This window comes from Balaenoptera acutorostrata, chromosome 15 (assembly GCF_949987535.1).
Source record: "Balaenoptera acutorostrata chromosome 15, mBalAcu1.1, whole genome shotgun sequence".
Taxonomy (NCBI): Eukaryota; Metazoa; Chordata; class Mammalia; order Artiodactyla; family Balaenopteridae; genus Balaenoptera; species Balaenoptera acutorostrata.
This window is the reverse complement of record NC_080078.1, coordinates 61,164,649-61,181,944: the sequence shown is the minus strand read 5'-3', so window position 1 is coordinate 61,181,944 and position 17,296 is coordinate 61,164,649. Positions and strand designations below refer to the sequence as shown.

The 17,296-nt window shown below is 44.9% G+C and overlaps 1 long non-coding RNA gene across 1 annotated transcript; it reads left to right on the top strand.

The window, feature by feature from the left end:
- The first annotated feature begins 2,712 nt into the window (after window positions 1-2,712).
- Window positions 2,713-12,123, top strand: LOC103004663 (uncharacterized). The gene is made up of 5 exons (XR_009005477.1): window positions 2,713-2,910; window positions 3,407-3,610; window positions 6,533-6,599; window positions 7,053-7,128; window positions 11,865-12,123. It is a non-coding gene; the product is annotated as an uncharacterized LOC103004663 (long non-coding RNA).
- The last annotated feature ends 5,173 nt before the right edge of the window (window positions 12,124-17,296 follow it).

Below are 17,296 nucleotides of genomic sequence, written 5' to 3'. Positions count from 1 at the left end.
CCAGGGCCAGGGGCCCAGCAGCTAAAGACCCCTACAGCCCAGAGCCCACTATAATTATTCAGACCAGTCTAGCCCAAAGTGTTCACCCTGCCCTGTCTTGTCTTTCCCATGGAAACCCCAATAAAGGCTGTGGCCTAAGCATTCTCCCCTCCCCCTCCTGACCACCCTGGGTTTTTCCACATGTGGCATGCATGCCTCCTGTCTCTAGGACCTGTGCGTAGAAGGACCTTTGTTTTCCTGAGCTTCTCCTCTGTCTCCTCTGTCTCCTCTGTGGCCGCAGCTGATGGACCATCTCATAAAAGAATACGAAACAGGTCTCCAGAGACACAACGTCCTCCACGCCATTTCTCAGCTCCATCTTGGTTTTCCTTTCCAGAGATCTGTACTAGTCAAGGTAGGCGAGGTCGTACTGCAATAATAACAAATAACCCAAGTCTTAGCGGCTCCCAACACGAAGTTATCTCCCAGGCACCTGCGCGTCTGTGGAGGGCTGGCCGGGCTCTCCAGCCCCCCCCGCCGCCCCCCACCCAGGGCCCGGGCGATGCAGCAGTCACCACCTCGAAGCCCGTCCGAAGCCACAGCGGAGGAAGAGGGTCTCCACCTGGCAACTGAATGCTCCAGCCTGACGTGACACAAGTCACTTCTACTCACACCTCATCGGCCGGGGCTGGACAAATGACCCCACTCGATCACAAGGGGACAGGAAGTGCCATCTACTCACATGCCTGGAGGGCGCAGCCTGGGAGATAATATGGAGAATGACACTGAGGACCACCTCAGGCCTCTGTCTGGGGTGTCTGCCAGGCAGCTGTGGGCACCTGCGCAGGGGCTGAGGGAGCAGCTATGTCCCGCGGGTGGGGTGGTGCTGCACTGAGCCCAGCGGGGACCTACCTGGCGTGAGGGGGCTGAAGAGAAGAAAGACATCTGACACCCCAGAGCCTGGGGTTGTCATGCCAGACAGGCCTTCCAATCCAGCCAGGAGCCGGGTTCCTCTTCTGCAAAATTGGAACAGTATTTCCCAACCGGCAGATTTTAGTGAAGATTAATTAAAATACATGAGTAACATGGGGAAATGTGCCTTTATACTCCCAGCAGCCTTCCACGGAAGGAAATACTTTTCAGTGGAAGACCCTCTGCCCTCTGAGCCCTTTGATGAACTCTTGTGGGAAAATCTGAGAGCAGGAGCTTGTGGGAGGCGGGTTGGAAGGGGCTTATTTTAAAGACTGTGCTTAAAAAGCACAAAATATTCCTAAGATTTCTTTGGGGGTGACCTTGTTTATTTGGGATGGTTTGGGGGGAGTTGATGGAGATTATGGGGGCATCCAAGCCCCCCCATCGAAACTGGGAACAGATCAATTGTTCTGTATAACAGGAAGAGAAGATTTGGGGGTTCCTGCGGCAGTCCACAAGATGGGGGAGCAAAAAGAGGGGAGCAGGGGAGGGAAGTCAGCGTGATGACAGAGGGTGGCGGGTACATAACCGCCAGGGAAGTCCTCTGGGTGCATGAAGGCAGCAGGAGGCTACTCTCAGAATAGGGTGAGGATTTGAAGGTGAGATGTGATGTGAGCCCCAGTTCCTTCCCACTCCTCAGGCTTTGAGCAAACTCCCTCTGACGACAGGAGGCTCACTCCTGCACAGCGGCCACTCAACATGCTGCTCTGTGTTGTTCATGTCACATCAAAGCCAACCGGTGGACACGGAGGCCTGCTCTGCTTCCTGGGCAGAGGATGGAGAGAAAGCATATCAAAAACCGGATCCTGGTCCTGCCCAGCGCAGAGAGACACGCCGATAAGGCTTGGATGCACACTTCCAGAAGCCTCAAATGGCCAGCCCCGGTGTGGTGGCACAACTCCTCCTCTGAGCGGAGAAATGGGGGACAGGGTGGCAGAAAGACAAGAAAGAAACGTCCCGAGATCTGGAGTTATCCCGTTAATCTAGGTGTGCAGGCCATGTGGCAGACAGGACAAACTGAGTCCTGGAGGACTCAGCTTTCCCACAGTAACCCAGCCAGCCAGTGGTACAGCCAGGGTTCTACAGCCATTGGAGGATGGAAACTGGAGCACAGAGCGGGGAAGGCCTTGCCCAAGGTCACACAGCAATTCCATAGCAGAGCCAGGATGCAAGGACTCCAGGTCCTATCTCTTCTGGCTGCCAGCCTGGGAAAGCTGCCCAGCCCTTTCACCCACTTTTGGCCTGTGCTGGGGGAGAGGTGGAGCGGGTGGGATGAGGAGAGGCAGCGTGATCTAAGAACTCTACTCAGGCCCAGACACTAGGACTGAACGGGTCCCCCTTGCACCCTGGCGAGCGGACCCCAGAGAGACAGTACCTGCGAGGACAACCGTGCTCAGGGTGGGAAGCCAGGCGTGGGGCTCGGCCTTCTGCACATGTGATCTCATTGAACCCTCAGACGACCCTGTGAGTTGAGCACCTCCGCTGTTTTCGATTTTTCCAGAGAGGAAACTGGGGTGAGTAGGACCGAAGCCTCGGGACTCGCAGTCCAGTGCTCCAACCCACGGCGCTCAAGGCGGGAGGGGCCTGGCGGAGCGCCACACGGGGCGGGCGGCGGGGGCGGGCCCCTCAGCCCGGATGCGCCCCCAGCCGGCTGGAGCTGCTCCGCCGGCTTCCCAGAGCAGGGCTGAGCAGGAAGGTGAGAACAATGGGCCGCGGCTGCAGCGGGGCTGCTGGTTTCCGGAGCAGGGGTGGGGCCGGCTGGGGCCTGGCGGCCACAAAGACTGGAAGCGAGGTCCCTGCGCAGGAGACTAATGAGATTAACGACTAACGTCTTTTGAGCACTCACTGTATGCCAGGACCTGCCTTCAACGCTTTAGAGGAATCCGCACCTTATCCTATTTAGCCCCATTTTACAGATGAAGAAATTGAGGCACAGAGAGTTTAAATAAAATGTCCAAGGTAAGTAAGAGGTGAAAGCAAGATTTGAACCTAGTCAGTATGGCTCCAAATCCTATGCTCTTAACCACCATAAACTCTATACACCCTACCCCACCCAACCCCCACATTTTCTCGTAAATTTCCTTTATTCACTTAAAGCATTAACAGCTTTCTATGTCAGAAATATAGTCCTCAGTTATCCTTGTTTAAAATCCTAACATGCTGGGGAGATGTTGTCCATGCACCCAGCCCCCACCCCGTACCATTTGAGGCGCCCAGATTTCCACCACTGGTGCCCTATCATTGAGTTAGGTCTGGTTCCTCTAACTTAAATTGGTGGCACCCAGGGGTGGGCTCGTGGGTGCTTAAGAACCTCCTAATCTCCATCAGAAGCACCTCCACCACCTAAAAAGACGCACCATCTAGATAAAATGACGTGTTTATTACGCAAATGAAACTTTAAGACCGGCCTCCTTCCCACCCCAATCACACTGCTTCACCCAAGCTCCTCCCACAGAGAATTTCCGGAGACTGCAGGCTGGTGGGTTCGTTCTTGCCCGGTTCCCAGCTTTGAACACAAGGTGAGGAAACACTGCAGGTTTCTTAGGATACGGTTGGGTGAAGACTGGCCCTTCCCAGAGCCGCGGGAGACACGCGAAGACCCAGCCTGGCCAGCGATGGTGGCTCCAGAATCTCCAGAAGGCCCGGGTAGCTGGAGCAGGTAGGGGTGCTGGCCTGGGGCTTGCATTTTATACAAGATTAAGGCGTCAAATTGGCAGCGCCAACGACTGGGAAGGCACGTGGGAATCTAGGGCACCTCTTACTCAACTCCCAACTGAGACACACTGGGATCCCCCGGTGCAGCAGGGATGAGGCGGGGGATTGTTAAAGCCACTCCACTACATCTGCTGGGAGAAAGCCCTTTTCCCAAAGAGGGTGATGGGGCTTCTCCTCCAAGAATGATGAACCAGCTGGAGGCCCCCCTCCCGAAGCCTTCTTGCCTTCACAAGGTCAGCTGGGAGCAGTGGATGGGGAACCAGGATACCTGAGATCTGTGTTCTGGTTTTATCCCCGCCGGGGGCTGCTGCATGGCCTTGGACCAGTCATTCTCCCTCTCTGGGCCTCTAGCTTCCCATCCCTACCACACCAGGGACCTCCAAGGACTCTTGCCACTCTGACAGGTGGTCTGCCAACAGCACTTTCCCTTTCTGGGGCCACCTGAGCTGCCCAGGTGGATGATCTGGTACAAGTCACCTCTCTGAACCTTCCTTTCATCACCAATTATTATCTTCCAAAGATGGCTGTAATTTGGGGGGTCACCCAGCATCCACTTTCCCTTCTTATGGCATCAACCCCCAATTTTCTTCAGGGGAAGCCTTCCTCCTCCCACCTCAGCCTTGTGCAGTGGGTGGAGTTGAGTCTACCCCTGACTACAAGGGGACAAGAGTGACCAGGCCAGGCCGAGTTCCATTCCCTGAGGCTCTGGTGAACTGTCCAGCGGGTAGTCATGCAGCCCTGTTCCAGTCACCAGCAGTCGGGCTTAGGACTTGTCCCAAATGTTGAGAAGAATGGAAGCATCAAACCTGGGAGGGCTGGCGGCTGGAGTTGCCTCTGCTGGGAATGGAGCCTTTGCAGAGCAGGCAGAGCTGGGGACCGGGGCGTCAGGGCTTGGCTCTGTAGCCTGGTCCCTCCAGTCCAGCTGTGCCTGAAGCCTACTGCCTACCCTTAGGTTTTCCTTGTCCAAGAGCCAATAAAATACCTTTCTCACTTAAGCCAGTTTGAAGTGGGTTTTCTGGTGCTCACAACCTAAAGAATCATGACCATTTTGGGGTTTACTTGGTTCTATGACACCATCAATTGTTAGATTTTTTTTTAAAGAAAAATATATCTACAGTATTTAATAACTTCTTGGTGAAAAAAAGAAGCATATTAGGTGTGCCCTTTAAAAATGGACAGTAGTATGTTTTTATTTCTAAAATTGCACATCACAGTCTCTTTGGTGACTTGATCAAAGTTCTTCACATTCTTTGGATGAATTCAGCAATTTTTATTTTGCCTGGCTGATGATAGCCTTCTGAACACACAATAACCTTTTATTTCCAGGTGGCATCACTTTAGAAGTCACTTTAAGTGATAATTAGGGATCCAATCTGGTAAAATTCCATCAGACTTGGATCTCAGCCACCCGAGCAACTGGAAGCAGACAGTGAGGACACCAAACTCCCCCTCTGCCTGCTGGCTGGCATGTTCCTTGGACATCAGTTGTGGGACACATCCTCATTCCAGAACCAGTGAAATGTGTGTGTGGGACCCATGTGTCAGAACTACTGTAGTTACGATCATAACTATGAGACACTTGCTGTGGGACAGGCACTGAGCTAAGCAGAACGAGGTGGGACCTTGGACAAGTGACATCACTCTGTTCCTCAGCTGCCACATTTGTAAATGAGAGTAATAGTTTCACAGGGTCGTTGGGAAGATTTAATGAGAAAAATCAATGTAAAACTCTTAGAGCAGTTTTGGCATATCAGAATTGCCCAATAAATATCAGGTATTATTATTTTGTTTCATTCTCACAGCTGCTCTTTGAGATCAATATGATCTACTTTAAGGTTTAGGACACTGAGGACAGGGACAAGAAGTGTGAAGTCCAAGGTCACTCATCTGAGAAGGAGGTGGTGGATCTGGGACTCAGAGCCAGGCCTGTCCAGTACCCAGCCTTATGTTTGTAACTCATGCCATCTGGACTTCCAGCCAGGAGCGGGGCTCCTAACCCCAGAGGTTTGGGGTGGGGTGGGCCAGGGAGGGCTTGTGGGTCCAGTTCTTAGCCGGGGCAGGGAAAGATCATACTCGCTCACCAGCCAAGCTCACTGCCCAGACCACTGTCTCAGCCTGATTCGTGAATCCTGGGCCTTTGAAAACTCCAGAGAGGAAACACCAAGGCCCAGGGACTTGTCCAAGGCCATATGGCCAGGGAGTGACGTGGGTTCAGGCTGGAACCCCTGTTCTCTGACTCCTCACATGGTCCTCATGCTTCACTGCTCCCCATAGACCCTCCTGGCACCACAGCCTCCAAGAAGCCCTCCCTGACCACCCCAGTGCATGTCCCTGTGCATTTCTCTGGCAGGGTCTCAATACTTGCTGGCATTTCAGACATGGCCTCTGGAGTCAGGCCAAGCTTGGATTTGAATCCTCTTCCTGCCACTTATTAACTGTGTAATCCTGGGTTCTTTCCCCGCCTCTCTGAACCTCAGTTTCCTCACCTGTAAAATGGGCTACAAAAGCCCATCTCATGGGGTCGATGTGAAGTTTCAGGTGAGGTCAGGGCTGAGCACAGCCTGACTAGGAATTAGCCTTCATGATCAGCTGTTTTCTCACTACCCCCTCCTGTATGCAACATAGTTATTGTCATTAATAATCACAAAATAAAATAAATAAAAGAATAATGTACAGAAAAGAAATTCATTGTGAAAATGTTCTTTTATTAGACTTCACATTTATATAATTGTGGCAGTGAAAAATAATGAATTAAATCAACAAATACAGTATTATAGTACAAAAAAAGGAAAACAGTAATGAATTAATACTTTTAAGTCATATTAATGTCTTTTTTTTTTTTTTTTACAAAAAACAACACATTAAGAAATGCTTCCAAAAAAGTGAATCCGAGAAGTTTGGAGTGTGATCTGCACATGGAGCGATGGCGTGAGGTCAGTCGGGCTCTGTTTCTGCCCCTCACGGTCACAGCGCTGTCACTGCTTATTCATTTGCTGTTCAGGTGCAGGGGTGTGCAGAACACCGGAGGGTGCACCAGCTGTGTCTGGAGTTGAGTTTAACCGTTACAAATTGTTACCAAACTTGAAACGAATGCCTGTAGTTGAATCTGGGTGTGTTGGGAGCCAAGTGTATGATGAAGTTCTCTGCATTAGCTTCCATGCAGAACACAGTGTTTATTACAGGAAAAGTAGTTTTAAAATGTGCTAATAGCCTAGTATTAAAACTTAACAGTAACTACAGTGACTATTTAGAACCTAGACTAACAAAAGATTTTTACCAGGAGGAGAAATTTAATCACTGACTTCGGTTAGAATTGCCAGTGCAGAGTGATAATAAAAAGCAGGCGACTTTCAGTGGTTTCATTATTGCTTCTAAACTCTCTACAGATAACACCCCCCTCATTGCCTGCACTGCGCAGCCTCCCTTTGCCCACCCTTGGCCCTCCACTGTGCTCATTCCCTGGTAAGTGTCATTCTGATGATCAACGCAAGCTTTAACCATTGGGCATCCCCAGAGAGGGGTGAATGAGGGAAGGAGGGAGGGAGCCCAGAACAGGGAGCCATCGCCTCTTGAGTCCTAGGCCTAACTCGTTATAACAAGCTGTGTGTCTTTAAGAAGTCACACCCTCTCTGTGCTTCCAACAGGATGGGTTATCCCTCCCCTGCTTTACTCAGCCTGGGTGATGGAGAGGTCGGGCCTAGGGGCAGAAGCAAGTGACAAATGCATGCCTGCTGCAACCCTGGACACCTCTCTAGGAGTCGAACCCATGCTGGTGCAGCCTCACTCGCTGTTACCCGTCCTGCTCCAGCTGCCTAGCTATCTGTAGGCCTTTAATGCGCTGTAATGCCCCCCTCACGTGAAGGGGCTGATCTCCAGTGCTCTGGATGCCCCCACCTGCCAGTGACCCCTGCCACTGGAGTTGCCTCATGGTTGCCACTGTGGCCACCACTTTCCCAGCCTGTACAGAAATGTCCTCCCAGTGTCCAGCTGTTGCAGAGGCCCCACAGGCCCGGACTGGGGCCCCAAATGACCTCCTCTTTCAATCCTGTCACTTGGCCATCTCCTTTCTTGTAGGCTGTGCTGCAGGGGAAGTTGGTTAAGAGGCAGCCTCATTCCCTGCTCCGAATCTCTGCTCCCTTTCCACTTTTAAACTGATGGCCGTGGGGACACCAGGCTGCCTGGAAGAGAACACACACTCAAATGCACACCCTAATATCAAAAGGATTTAGCCAAGGGTACAGATCTCATGGAAGCAAGGTGGCCACAGGGGCAAGAGCAGATGCAGCAGGTGGTGGCTGGGCTTCTCCCTTTCCCCGTAGGACCTGGCAGTTGTTGCTACTTTCTCTGAGTGGGTAGGATCCTTCCAGAGCAGAGAAAAAGGCTGAGTGCTTGCTATGCCACAAGGTCTTTCACATTCACATTCCCTCGAATTCCAGGAGAACCAATATAGTAATATAGGTAGTTCCTCAAAAGGATGGTTACCAAGGTTTGTTACTGAAGTTTGTTTATCCTTTCACCAATGGAAGGACAGTTTGGTTGCTTCCAGTTTTTGGAGATTATGAATAAAGCTGCTATAAACATGCATGTGCAGTTTTTTGTGTAGACATGTTTTCAGTTCAGTTGGGTAATACCTAGGAGCACAATTGCTGGATCGTATGGTAAGAATATGTTAGTTTTGTAAGAAACTGCTAATCGTCTTCCAAAGTGGCTGTACTATTTTGCATTTGCATCAGCAATGAATAAGTGTTCTTTTTGGTCTATATCCTTGTCAGCATTTGGTATTGTCAGTTTTGTGGATTTTAGCCATTCCAAAAGGTATGGAGTGATATCTCATTTTAATTTGCAATCCCCTAATGACATATGATGTTGAGCATTTTTTCACATGCTTATTTTCCACCTGTACATTTTCTTTGGTGAGGTGTCTGTTCAGATCTTTTGCCCAGTTTTGAATTGGGTTGTTTGTTTTCTTACTATTGAGTTTAAAATGTTCTTTGTATATTTTGGATACCAGTCCTTTATCAGATATGTGTTTTGCAAATATCTTCTCCCAATCTGTGACTTCCCTCTTCAATCTCTTGACATTCTAACACAGAGTAGAAGTTTTTACTCTTAATAAAGTCCAGTGTAATCAATTTTTCTTCTATGGATTGTGCTTTTGGTGCTGAATTTAAAATTCATCATCAAACCCAAGGTCACTTGGATTTGCTCTAATTTATCTTCTATAAGTTTTATAGTGTTGCATTTTACATTTAGGTCTAAGATCCATTTTGAATTTACTTCTGTAGTAAATTTAAAGGCTATGTCTAGCTTCACTTTTTTTGCCTATGGATGTCAAATTATTCTAGCACCATTTGTTAAAAAGACTATCCTTTCCCTTATTGAATTGCCTTTGCTCCTTTGTCAACGATCAGTTGACTATATTTGTGTGGGTCTATTTCGGGGCTATTTATCAATTGATCAGTCTGTCTATTCCTTCACCAATACCACACTGTCTTGATTACTGTGGCTTTATAATAAGGCTTCAAAGTCAGGTGGTATCAATCCTCTAACTTTTCTTTAGTATTGTGCTGGCCGTTCTGGATCTTCTGCCTTTTCATATATACTTAGAATCAGTTTGTCAATGTCAACAAAAAAATTTACTGGGGTTTTTATTCAGATTGTGTTGAATCTATAGATTGAACTGGGGAGAACTTACATCTTAAAAATATTGAATCTTTTTATCCATGTACAGGGAATATCTCTCCATTTCTTTCTTTCTTTCATCAGAGTTTTATAACTTTCCTCATGTAGACCCTGTACATATTTTGTTAGATTTATGCCTAAGTATTTAATCACTTTTGGTGCTAATGTAAATGGTATTGTGTTTCTAGGTTCAAATTCCAACTGTTCATTGCTGGCATATAGGAAAGCAATCAATTTTTACATATTAATTTTATATTCTGTGACCTTGCTATAATCATTTATTAGTTCTAGTTTTTTTTCGTCAAGTCTTTATGATTTTATAAATAGATAATCATGTCATCTGTGCACAGACAGTTTTATTTCTTTCTTGCCAATCTGTATACCTTTCTTTTACTTACTGCATTAGCTAGGACGTCCAGTATGATGCTGAATAGGAGTGATGAGAGAGGACATCTTTGCATTTCCTAATCTTAGGAGGAAAGCACCCAATTTCTCACCACTAAGTATGATGCTAACTGTAGTATTATTGTAAATGCCCTTTATCAATAAGTTTGAGAACGTTCCCTATTATTCCTAGGTCACTGAGTTTTTATCATTAATGGGTGTTAAATTCTGTCAAGTGCTTTTTCTGCATCTATTGATATGATTGTATGATTTTTCTCCTTCAGCCTATCGATGTGAGGGATTATAATAACTGATTTTTGAATGGTGAACCAGATTTCCATACCTAGAATAAATCTCACTTGGTCATGCTGTATAATTTCCTATACATTGTTGGATTCAATTTGCTGATTTTTTTGAGGATCTTTGCATCTATGTTTATGAGAGATATGGGTCTGTAATATTCCTTTCTTATAAATGTCTTAATCTGCTTTTAGTATTGGGGTAACACTGGCCTCACAGAATGAGTTAGGAAGTATTCCCTCTGCTTCTATAAGTATTTTCTGGAAGAGATTATAGAGAACTGGTATCATTTATTCCTTAAATGTCTGGTAGAATTAGCCAGTGAAACCATCTGTGCCTTGTGCTTTTTGTTTTGCGAGGTTATTAATTATTGATTCAATTTCTTTAATAGATATAGGTCTATTCAGATTATCTGTTTCACTTTTTATGAGTTTTGGTAGTTTTTGTTTTTTAAGGAATTGGTCCATTTCACCTGTTATCAAATTTGTAGGCATTAAGCTATTCATAATATTCCTCTACTATCCTTTCAATGTCCACACGATCAATAAAAGTGACCCCTCCTTCATTTCTGATATTTGTAATTTGTGTTTTCTTTCTTTTTTTCTTGATTTTTTTTCAAAGAACCAGTTTTGGTTTCATTGATCTCTGTTGATTTCCTGTTTTCAATTTCATTGATTTCTAGTCTAATTTTTTATTATCTCTTTTCTTCTGCCTATATTACTCTTCTTTCATTTATTGAGGTAGAAGCTCAGATAATTGCTTAATCAATAATTAAGCAAAAAGATTAATCAATAGTCTTTTCTAAAGTATGTATTTAATGTTATAAATTTCCCCCTAAGCTCTGCTTTTACTGCATCCCCCAAATTTGATAAGTTGTATTTTCACTTTCGTTTAGCTCAAAATATTTTAAAATTTCTCAAGACTTCTTTGAGCCATGTGCGATTTAGAAGTGTGTTGTTTAATCTCTAAATAGTTTGAGATTTTCTAGTTGTCTTTCTGTTATTGATTTCTAACTAATTCAATTGTGGTCTATAAGCAAACTTTGTATGATTTCTATTCTTTCAAAACTTTAAGGTGTGTTTATGGCCCAGAATGTAGTCTGTCTTGGTGAATGTTCCCTGTGAACTTCACAAGAATGTGAACTCCGCTGCTGTTAAGTATTTCGTAAACGTCAGTAAGATCTAGTTGATCATTGGTGCTATTCAGTTCAACTATATCCTTACTGATTTTCTGCCTGCTGGATCTGTCAATTACTGATTGAGAGGTGTTGATATCTCCAACTCTAACAGTGGACTCATCTGTTTCTCTTTACAGTCCTATCAGTTTTTGCCTTGCATATTCTTTTTTGCTCTGTTGTTAAGTGCATACAAATTAAGGATTTTTATTGCTTCTTATAGAATGACTCCATCATTATGTAATGCCCCTCTCTATCCCTGATAATTTTCCTTGCTCTGGTCTGCTTTGTCTGAAATTAATATAGCTACTCCAGATTTCCTTTGATTGATGTTGGCATGGTATATCCTTCTCCATCCCTTTATTTTTAATCCATGTGTGTCTTTATAAAGTGGGTTTCCTGTAGAAAACATATAATTGGGTCTTGTTTTTTCATCCACGCTGACAATGGATTTGAATTGATCTTTTAGTTAGTGTATTTAAACCATTCACATTTAAAGTAATTATTGCTATTACAATTTTGTAACTGTTTTGTATTCATCCTGCTTTTTCTTTGTTTTATTTTTATTTTAAAAATTCCTCCTCTTTTCCTGACTTTCTCTGGGTTCTAATTTTATGATTCCATTTTCTCTCTTCTCTCAATTACTTCTTTAAAAAAGTTGTTAACGGGGCTTCCCTGGTGGCGCAGTGGTTGAGAATCTGCCTGCCAATGCAGGGGACACGGGTTCGAGCCCTGGTCTGGGAGGATCCCACATGCCACGGAGCAACTGGGCCCGTGAGCCACAATTACTGAGCCTGCGCGTCTGGAGCCTGTGCTCCACAACAAGAGAGGCCGCGATAGTGAGAGGCCCGCGCACCGCGATGAAGAGAGGCCCCCGCTTGCCACAACTAGAGAAAGCCCTCGCACAGAAACGAAGACCCAACACAGCCAAAAATAAATAAATAAATAAATAAATAAATAAATAAATAAATAATTTAAAAAAAGTTGTTAACGGTTTCTGTAGAGTGTGCAATATATGTTGCAACAAATCTAAGTCCACTTTCTTTTACGTTTTTAATTATTGAGGTACAACTGACATATAACATTATATGTTATATATATATTATATTACCTGAAAGGTGTATAACATAATGATTTGATATTTATTTATAAGTCCACTTTCAAATAACACTATACCACTTCATGGGTATACAGTACATGTGCCTTATAACAGTGTATTCCCAATTCCTCCCTCTCATCCCTTATAACATTGCTGCCATTCATTTCACTTTCCATATGCTATAATCACCCAGTTCATTCTTGCTATTATTACTTTGGACAAATAATTATCTCTAAGATTAGGTAGGTATACAAGCAACAAAGATTTTATTTTACCTTCATTTCTTCCTTCTCTGATACTGTTCCTTCCTTATGTAGATCTGAGTTTCCAACCTATATCATTTTCCTTCTCTCTGAAGAACTTCTTTTAACATTTCTTGCAAGGCAGGTCTACTTGGCACAAATTCCTTCACTTTTTTGTTTGTCTGAGAAAGAGTTTGTTTTTCCATTTTTGAATGATAATTTTGCTGGATACAACATTCTAGATTGGTGGTTATTTTCTTTCAGCACTTGGATATCTCACTCCACTCTCTTCTTGCTTGCATGGTTTCTGATGAGAAAGTCCAGTGTAATTTTCATCCTTGTTCCTCTGCAAGTAAGATGTCCCCCCAGCCCTATGGCTTCTTTCAAGATTTTCTCTTGTCTTTGGTTTCCTGCAGTTTGAATATGATATGCTTAGGTGTAGATTTTTTGGTATTTATCCTGCTTGGTATTTTTTGAGCTTCCTGGATTTGTAGTCTGGTGTCTATCATTAATTTTGGAAAATTGTAAGTCACTACTACTTCAGATATGTCTTCTGCTTCTTTCTCTCTTCTCCTTCTCGTTTTCTCATTATGTGTATGTTATACCTTTTGTAAATGTCCCACAATTCATAGATATTCTGTTCTAGATTTTTTTCCACTTTGCATTTTTTCCAGCTTTATTGAGATATAGTTGATGTATAACATCGTATAAGTTTAAGGTATACAATGTGATGATTTGATACACTTATGTATTGCAAAATGATTACCACAGTAGCATTAGTTAATACCGCCATCACTTCACGTAACTACCATTTCTTTTTTTGTGGTGAAAACATTCTTAGTAACTTTCAAGTACATAATACAGTATTGTTAACTATAGTCACCATGCAGTACTTTGGATCTCAAAATTTATTCATCTTACAACTGGAAGTTTGTACCCTTTGACCAATATCTCCCAGTTTCCTCCATCTCCAGCCCCTGGAATCCACCATTCTACTCTCTGTCTCTATGAATTTGGCTTTTAATGCATACTATTTTAGGACTGTTATGTCTTCTCAGTTTGGGGTTCACTCAGCTTCTTAAATCTGAAGGTTTATTATGTTCTTTTGCCAAATTTGGGGATTTTCCAGTTATTATTTGTTTGTATATTTAATGCACTGCACTCTTTCTCCTCTCCTCTGGGACTCCCATGACATAAGTATTGGCGGATTGGGTATTGTCCCACAGGCTCCTAAAGTTCTGTTTGTTTTTCTCATCTATTGTTTCTTTGTTCAGGTTATATAATTTGTATTGGTACATCTTCAAGTTCACTGCTTCTTTCCACTGTCATCTCCATTCTGCCACTTTGTCCATCCAACGAGTTTTTTATTTTTGTATTTTTTAGTTCTAAAATTTCCATTTGGTTTTCCTTTATATCTTGTATTTCTGTGTTTCAAGAGTGTTAATAGTTGCTTGTTGATCCTTTTCCTTTTCCTTTCTCCCCCTCCCCTCTTCCTTTTTTCTTATGATGGCTGCTTTAAAATCCTTGTCAGATGGTCCCGACATCTGTGTCATCTTGATATTGGCATCTGTTGATTGCCTTTTCTCATTCCAGTTCAGACTGGTAATATTTGATTTTATCCTGGACTTTTTGGGTATTATGTTACAAGACTCTGTTCCCTTTTAAAACCTTCCATTTTAGCATGCATTCAACCTGTTTCAGTTCAGAATGCACATCATGGCTCACTTTTGTGGTCTGTGTGTTTGAATGTCAATTTAGTTCCAAATTCAGGGCTATTTTGGTCTGCCTCGCTTGTGTGCTACCCAGAGGCCAATCTGAAACCATGCAGTATTCCACTTCACAGTTCAGTTCTCAAAGATTTCGGTATGTTAATTCTGGTGGGTTTCACACATAGGACACTTGAGTGTGTGCCCAGGACTTCATACACAAACTGAAAGAATCTCTTTCTGCAGCTCCCCCTTCTCTGTAACCCTCCCCACACACTCTGGCTGTGAGGGGGTGGGTACTGCCCCTTTGTTACCTTTGCTTAGTGCAGAGCAAGGAGAATGATTGATAGGGCTCCACCCTGCGCTGTCCATAGCATGCTGTGGAGTGTGTGTGGGGGGGAGGGGTGTCCCCCTGCCCCCCTCTCCCCTCCCCGTCCCCCCCCACCGATCACATTAGTGCAGGGTAGAGCTGAGACCACCATGCTGTGAAGAGGCCTGGGCGTGTCTACTGGAGGACAAGAGGCCACATGAGAAGATAGATATCTAAAAGTGATAGGTCGAGACACAGCAATGAAATGTAAAATTCTTAGAGTAGCTTAATGTTATTTTCTACTAAATTGCCTTTTTCTTTAGAATTATTTATATATTTAGGGTATGAGATTTTTGTTGTATTTGCAAAAATTTTCTCTCCATTATGGCTCTCTTGCTTATGGTATTCTTTATGATACAGAAGTTTTGTTCCTTATTTCATTTTTAGGTGATCACGTCTATCAATAATTTCCCTTATGTCTCTGAGATTCTGTTTCTTGATTAAGCAGGCTCTTTCCAAAGATTTACTTTAATCTTATATTCTTCAACAACAACAACAGTATAAGCAATTGGTGCAACATGGTGGTAACTGTAGAAGAGAGAGCGAGGAGTTTGAACTAGTTGTCTCTATGGATTGGCTGGAGTAAGGGCCAGGCAGGAAAGGAGGGCTCTTTCCCTCACAGTCCAGCCTGAAAGTCACACTGATAAAGTGTGTCCTGAACCGGACCGCTTCCTTACGACCCTCGCTCCTACCAGTCGGGTCAAGGCCTCCTTCATTTCCGGCCGAAGCAACCCCAACAGCCAGCTCCTTGGTGTGTGCTTCCCTCCTTACCCCCGTTTCAATTATCCATGGCTGTGAAATAAACCACTTCGAAACCCGTGTCTTAAATCTCACAGTTCTGTGCTTTCCCTGAGCTGAGTGAGGTGGTTGTTTGTTTATGCGCTGTTGCTGGGGCCTTGGTTGTTCGTTTATGCGCTGTTGCTGGGGCCTTGGTTGTTCGTTTATGCGCTGTTGCTGGGGCCTTGGTTGTTCGTTTATGCGCTGTTGCTGGGGCCTTGGTTGTTCGTTTATGCGCTGTTGCTGGGGCCTTGGTTGTTCGTTTATGCGCTGTTGCTGGGGCCTTGGTTGTTCGTTTATGCGCTGTTGCTGGGGCCTTGGTTGTTCGTTTATGCGCTGTTGCTGGGGCCTTGGTTGTTCGTTTATGCGCTGTTGCTGGGGCCTTGGTTGTTCGTTTATGCGCTGTTGCTGGGGCCTTGGTTGTTCGTTTATGCGCTGTTGCTGGGGCCTTGGTTGTTCGTTTATGCGCTGTTGCTGGGGCCTTGGTTGTTCGTTTATGCGCTGTTGCTGGGGCCTTGGTTGTTCGTTTATGCGCTGTTGCTGGGGCCTTGGTTGTTCGTTTATGCGCTGTTGCTGGGGCCTTGGCTGGGTGGAACGTCTAGGTGTGGTTCTCTCAACCTGGCTGGCAGTTGGTGCTGGAAGTTGGCTGGGTCGCCAGCTGGGACTGTGGGCTGCAGGCCTCAATTCTCCTCCATTTGGCCTTTCCGTGTAGCTTCCAAGAGGAAGGAAGTCGAAGCTGGCAGTCCTATTAAGGTCTGGGGTTGGAAGTCCCAGAACATCCCTTCCACTGCCTGCTAATGGTGAAAGCAGTCATGAGGCCAGCCCAGAATCAAGGGGAGTATAGGAATCACTGGGGGCCATCTGTGGAGACCAGCTACCATGATCTCCTTCAATTTTCCAGTTTCCAGAGACATCTTCTAAAAACAGACATCACTCCCCTGCTGAAATCCACCAGTGCCACCACCATGCTCACTATATTAACCTGTAATGTAACACCCTGCCTTACCTGGCCCTTGCTCAACTCTGCCCCTCACACGTCTGCTCTCCTCAAAAGGTCTTACTGTTTTCCTGGCACCCCTAATTCACCACCTCTCAGAGCCTTTGTACTTGCTGTTCCATTATCCTAGAACAGTTTTCCTCCCAGCCTTCAGCTGGCTACTTCACCGCTCTCCTCACTGCTGTCACACTCTGGATACCTGACGTTATTTATTTGTTCATGTTTTGGAACTCCACTAGAATGGAAGGTCCTTGCAGGTGGCACCTGTCTCTTTCCTATCCTGTATTCACTTCTAACACCTAGAACAGCACTGATCACAGGGATGGCATACCATAAATATACTCTGTGGTTAACTGAATTTATTTCCCTAAATCTTGGGCATCTATTGCTTTGAGAAATATACAAATTAATTCTAAACTAGGAAAAACTACAGTGGCATTTGGCAGACAGATCCAACAATATATCAGACCTACATACTCACTAGCAAATATTTCCACCTTCCTAATAAAAGCTGACAGCTGTTTTCCCGTGTACTCTATAGGGCAGCTGCTGCAAAGCCTGGCTCCTGATGGTCCGTAATCAATCTGCCCGATGCATGTAGGGAACTCGGGGAACTCATAAGACCCACTCTGGGCAGAAGCCAGGGGAGTGCTGCCCTTGGCATTTTAATTTTAATGCATTTTTGGTGTCAGCTGTCTCTTATTAATTCACTGAATTTAATTAGAGAGCTGAACAAGAATCCCTAAACTCTGCTTTCTCGGTGGTTCCTAAGAACACGGTTCAGTCGAAGGCTGTCAACCAAAGTGAACCCACATTTATCCAGGAAGCAGGTGCATGCTGAGGGCAGAATTCTTACAGACACACATCCCACATGTGTCAAAGACAAATCTAAGTCCAAG